Here is a 6,763-nt window from a genome sequence, read left to right on the forward strand (position 1 = left end):
GATTTGCATTTCCCTGATGATTAAGGATGTTGAACATTTTTTCAGGTGCTTCTCTGCCATTCAGTATTCCTCAGGTGAGAATTCTTTGTTCAGCTCTGAGCCCCATTTTTTAATGGGGTTATTTGATTTTCTGGAGTCTGCCTTCTTAAGTTCTTTATATATATATTGGATATTAGTCCCCTATCTGATTTAGGATAGGTAAAGATCCTTTCCCAATCTGCTGGTGGTCTTTTTGTCTTATTGATGGTGTCTTTTGCCTTGAAGAAGCTTTGCAGTTTCATGAGGTCCCATTTGTCAATTCTTGATCTTACAGCAGAAGCCAATGCTGTTCTATTCAGGAATTTTCCCCCTGTGCCCATATCTTCAAGGATATTCCCCACTTTCTCCTCTATAAGTTTCAGTGGTTTTGGTTTTATGTGAAGTTCTTTGATCCACTTAGATTTGACCTTAGTACAAGGAGATAGGAATGGATCGATTCGCATTCTTCTACATGATAGTCTTGAACACATTGGCACAGAAGACAACATCCTGAATAGAACATCAATAGCTCAGACTCTAACATCAACTATTGAAATGGGACCTAATGAAACTGAATAGTTTCTGTGAGGCAAGGGAGAGTGTCAATAGACAAATAGCAGCCTACAGTTTGGAAAAGTATCTTTATGAAACCTCTATCCAGCAAAGGTCTAATATCCAAAATACATAAAGAACTCAAGATATTAGACAAAAACAAACTTAAGAACCCCATTAAAATGGGGTATATGTACCAGAACCTCAGATGAGAGAGAGAGAGAGAGAGAGAGAGAGAGAGAGAGAGAGAGAGAGAGAGAGGAGAGATGAGAGAGGGGGAGGGGGAGCGGGAGGGGAGGGGGAGCAGGAGGGGGGAGGGAGAGGGAGAGGGAGAGGGAGAGGGAGAGAGATTGGAGGTTGAGAGATCAGAGGACTGCCTTGTCTGGCTTCAGAAGGAGATGTGCCTAATCTCTGAAAGACTTGAGACTTGAGGCTCCAGGGAAGGGGGATGCCTGTTAGGGAGAGCACCTTCTCAGAGGCATGGGGGAGGTGTAATGGGATAAGGAACTGTGGAAGGGCAAACCAGGAAGAGGGCAATGGCAGGAATATAAATACATAAAAAATATTTTTTAAATGGGGTATAGAGCTAAACAGAGTATTTCAAACAGAGGGATCTTTAATGACCAAGAAGCACTTAAAGAAATGTTCAACAACCTTAGTCATCAGAGTAATCCAAATCAAAGTGACCCTGAGAGTCTACCTTCCACCAATCAGATAGGCTAAGTTCAAAACCTCAAGGGATGTCATGTTTTGGTGAGGATGTGTAGCAAGGGGGGCACTTCTTCATTGCTGGTAAGAGTGTAAACTTGTACAACTACTTTGAAATCAATTTGGTGGTTTCTTAGAAAACTGAAAATAAGTTTGTCTCAAGTCTCAGCTGTTCCACTCCTGTGCATATACTAAAATATGCCCTCACTATATTACAAGGACACTTGATCAACTATGTTCATAGCAGCTTTATTCATAATAGCTAAAACTGGAGACAACCTAAATGTCCCTTAAATGAAGAATGGATAAAGAAAATGTGACACATCTATACAACGAAACACTACTCAGTTTTTTAAAAACAAAGATATCACCAATTTTTCAGGAAAATGGATGAAACTTGAAAATTATTCTGTGTGAGGTAATCCAGAGCCAGAAAGTCACATATGGTGTGCATTCACTTATAAGTAGACATTAGCAGTCACAAAGTGCATAATAAATATGCCACAATCCACAGACCCAAAGAAACTGGGTAACAAGAAGGGAGAACATAAGAATCTCACTCAGAAAGGGAAATTAAATAATCATTGGAAATGGAAGGAAAGAGGGAATTGGGTAGGAAAGGAGGTGTTGGGGGGAATGGAGATGGTGATCATGTATGGGGAGAGGATGTTGGGAGAGAGAAAGTAAATATGGGGCATCTCTGGTGACTAGCTGGAGGACTTGGGCAGGAAAGGATATGGGGAGTACCTGGGGGTGACTGTAGGTGAGATTCCTACAAGGGGCATATATAAAGTGAAATGGCCATTTCCTGTAGCTTGGCAGGGCTTCCAGAGACTCAGGGAGTGGTGGGGAGACATCAATCCACCCATAAAACCATTAACCTAAAAATTTGTTGCCTGAACAAATTTGCAAGAATAAAGGTGGAGCAGAGACTGAGGGAACAGCCATCCAAGTAGTGCTACAATTTGAGACCTATCCTACATGAAAGAGACAACCTCTGATACTATTGATACTCTGTTATACTTGCAGACAGGAAACATGTCTCCCAAGAGGCTTCATCCAGCAGCTGACAGAGGCAGATGGAGAGACCAACAGCCAAATATCAGGCAGAACCAGGTGCCAGGGTGGGGGAATATCTAGAGAAGAAGGGGAAGGGAGATAGAAGAAGTAATGTATGTGAGGGGAGACCAGGAGCCAGACAGTGAGAGTGATGAAAAGTGAATAAGCTTAAAATAAAATTAAATTTTAAAAAAGAAGAAAAGAAGAATATTACAATGGCTAGCCAAAACCCAACATATGTGTGTATAAATACAATTAACATAAACATGTAGCCTAGAAATGCACAATTATACATATACACATATCTCTATGTCTATCTCTATATCTATCTCCATATCTATATCTGTATCCACATATAGATTTCTATTTAGGTTTGAGTTTCAAAACTAATGTTATTGTTAGTGATTTCCCTATATTTGCAGAAGAACTTTATGTAATGTTATTAAGGGTATCAGGAACTTACTTATAAATTAGTGGTCAGGCCAGTTTCTCTGGTTTTCTTCAAATATGAAAGAGGGAAAAGACAGTGTATAAATAATTTAATTCATCTAGGTATTAACAGATTTAGATTTTCTTCTACCACAAGTTAATGGATTCCTTCAAAACATCAGTGTATATAGTAAAGACCAAGGAATGGGTTCATTTGTTTCCCTACCTTTAAACCATCAGGAGTGGTTTTGACTGAGGCAGCTATGCAGATGCAAAGCACAATATGAAAGTTAATGAGCTAAGGGAGTGTGTATTTGGCAACTACTTCCTAGGCAAAGACTAATGGTGTGAAGCAGAGCAATAATTTAAGTCTTATAATCTGAGAAACAGTATGTTGACTTTTGCACTTCTGATGGAATATTCAAATAGAGCTCACAGACTAACTTCTCATCTCCACTCTGTTATTGTCATATGGAAATGAATACTAATCTCTTCCAACATTTACAATAATCGTTACTTGCAGGGACGTTATCTCTTCTATGAGTTTTGGTGGAAAACAAAGAAGTTTTAAGACATACTTGATTTTAATGACCTTATAGGTAAGATGGTAGTGGAAAAGCAGGAAATAATACACAAAATGAAATTCAGTGAGAGTAGCTGTCCTTTTAGTCCTATCAAAATTTTTTTCTCTGACATGATTCAGGATATCCATGAAGATAAACGGGAAATATATCAACATAATAACCTGAATGTCCGCAGAAGCAGTGGAGCAGCTGGGACAGGGTCTGTCCTGCCTCCATCTGTACCCAGGAGTTGGGGCTGTTCTGCAGCCCTCTGTGCATGGGTCCTGCCAGGGGGAGCTGGTCTGCCAGGAGCACTGATGCAGGCTTACAGACCCACAGGAGGGACACACTCAAGCCAGAGACAGTAAGACCAACTAGCACCAGAGATGATCAGATGATGAAAGGCAAGCACAAGAACCTTACCAACAGAAACCAAGGCTACATGGCATCATCAAAACCCAGTTCTCCCACAACAGCAAGTCCAGGATACCCCAACAAACCAAAAAAGCAGACTTGGATTTAAAAATCACATTTCATGAGACTGATAGAGGACTTTAAGGGGGACAAAAATAACTCACTTAAAGATTTCTATACAGGAGAACACAGGAAAACAGGTAGAAGACCATAAAGAGAAAACACAAAAATCCCTTAAAGAGTTATAGGAAAAACCAACAAAATTGGTGAAGGAATTGAACAAAACCATCCAGGATCTAAAATCAGAAGTAGAAAAAAATAAATCACAAAGGGAGACAACTCCAGAGATAGGAAACCTAGGAATGAGATCAGGAGCCATAGATGCAAGCATCACCAAGAGAATATAAGAGGTAGAAAAGAGAATCTCAGGTGCAGAAGATACCATAGAAAACATTGATACAAAACTCAAAGAAAATGCAAAATGCAAAAAGCTCCTAACCCAAAACATGCAAGAAATCCAGGACACAATGAGAAGATGAAGACTAAGGATAATAGATATATAAGAGAGTGAAAATTCCTAATTTAAAGGGCCAATGAATATTTTCAACAAAATTATAGAAGAAAACTTCCCTAACCTAAAGAAAGAGATGCCCATGAACATACGAGAAGCCAACAGAACTGCACATAGATTGAACCAGAAAAGAAATTCCTAGCCTCACATAATAATCAAAAGACCAAATGCACAAAACAAAGAGAAAATATTTTTAAAAGTAAGGGGAAAAGGTCAAGTAACATATAAAGGCAGACCTATCCAAATTACACCAGACTTCTCACCAGAGACTATGAAAGCTAGAAGATCCTGGGCAGATATCATACAGACCCTAAGAGAACAAAAATGCCAGTCCAGGCTACTATACCAAGCAAAATTGTAAATGACCATGGATGGAGAAACCAATGTATTCTATGACAAAACCAAATTTACACAACATCTTTCCACAAATCCAGCCCTTCAAAGGATAATAAAGGGAAAACTTTGACACAAGGAGGGAAACTAAACCCTAGAAATAGCAAGAAAATAATCTTTTAACAAAAAGAAGATAGTCACTTAAACATAATTCCACCTCTAACAACAAAAATGACAGGAAGGGACAATCATGGTTCCTTAATATCTCTTAATATCATTGGATTCAATTCCCCAGTAAAAAGACATAGACTAACAGACGGTTACGTATACAGTACTGAACATTTTGCTGCATACAGGAATTCCATCTCAGTGAAAAGGACAGCTACTACTTCAGAGTAAAAGGCTAGAAAACAATTTTCCAAGCAAATGGTCACAAGAAACAAGCTGGAGTAGCCATTCTAACATTGAATAAAATTGACTTATAACATAAAATTATCAAAATAAATGAAGATAAGGAGGGACACTTCTTACTCATCAAAGATAAAATCTACCAAGATGAACTATTACTTTTGAACATCTATGCTCCAAATGCAAGGGCACCCACGTTGATAAAAGAAACTTTGTTAAAACTAAAGGTCGCGTTGTACCTCACACCAAAATAGTGGGAGACTTCAACACCCCACTCTCATCAATGGACAGATCACAGAAACAGAAACTAAACAGAGACACAGTGAAACTAACAAAAGTTATGAGCCAAATGAATTTAACAGATATCTGTAGAACATTTTAACCTAAAACAAATGAATATACCTTCTTCTCAGCACCTCATGGCACCTTCTCCAAAATTGACATATAACTAATCACATAACAGACCTCAACAGATAGAAGAAGATGGAAATTATCCCATGAATCCTATCTGATCACTACCGACTAAGGACTAAAGCTGGTATTCAATAACAACATAAACAATAGAAAGCCCACATACAGGTGGAAGCTGAACAACACTCTACTCAATGATAACATGATCAGGGAAGAAATAAATAAAGAACTTAAAGACTTTTTAGAGTTTATGAAAATGAAGCCATAACATACCCAATTTTATGGGACACAATGAAAGTAGTCCTAAGAGGAAAACTCATAGCTCTGAGCGCCTCCAAAAAGAAAGTGGAGAGAGCATATAAGAGCAGCTTGACAGTACAACTGAAAGCTCTAGGACAAAAAGAAGCAAATAGATCCAAGAGGAATAGAAGGTAGAAAATAATCAAACTCAGGGCTGAAATCAACCAATTGGAAACAACAACATCAAAAAAAATCTATAAAAAGAATCAACCAAACCAAGAGAAAATCAACAAGATAGATAAACCATTAGCAAAACAAATGAGAGGGCACAGGGATAGCATCCTAATTACCAAAATCAGAAATGAAAAAGGAGATATAACAATGGAAACTAAAGAAATCCAAAAAGTCATCAGACCATTCTCCAAAAGCCTATACTTAACAAAACTGGAAAGTCTGGATAAAATGGGCAATTTTCTACACAGATACCAGGTATCAAAGTTAAATCTGGATAATAGAAATGATTTAAACAGTCTCATAACTCCTATAGAATTAGAAACAGTCATTAATAGTCTCCCAACAAAAAAGCCCAGGACTGGATGGGTTTAGTGCAGAGTTCTATCAGACCTTCAAAGAAGACCTAATTCCAATGCTCCTCAAACTATTCTACAAAATAGTAACAAAAGGGACTCTACCCAATTCTTTCTACGAAGCCACAATTACTCTGATACCTAAACCACACGAGACCCAGCAAAGAAAGAGAACATCAGATCAGTTTTCCTTATGAATATCGATGCAATATCGATACTCAATATAATTCTCGAAAACCAAATCCAAGAACACATCAAAACGATCATCCATCATAATCAAGTAGGATTCATCCCAGGGAAGCAAAAATGGTTCAATATATGGAAATCCATCAATGTAATCCACTAGATAAACAAACTCAAAGACAAAAACCACATGATCATCTCTTTAGATGCTGAGAAAGCATTCGACAAAATCCAACACCCATTCATGATAAAAGTCTTGGAAAGATTAGGAATTCAAGGCCCATACC

Source organism: Mus caroli, chromosome 13 (assembly GCF_900094665.2).
Source record: "Mus caroli chromosome 13, CAROLI_EIJ_v1.1, whole genome shotgun sequence".
NCBI lineage: Eukaryota > Metazoa > Chordata > Mammalia > Rodentia > Muridae > Mus > Mus caroli.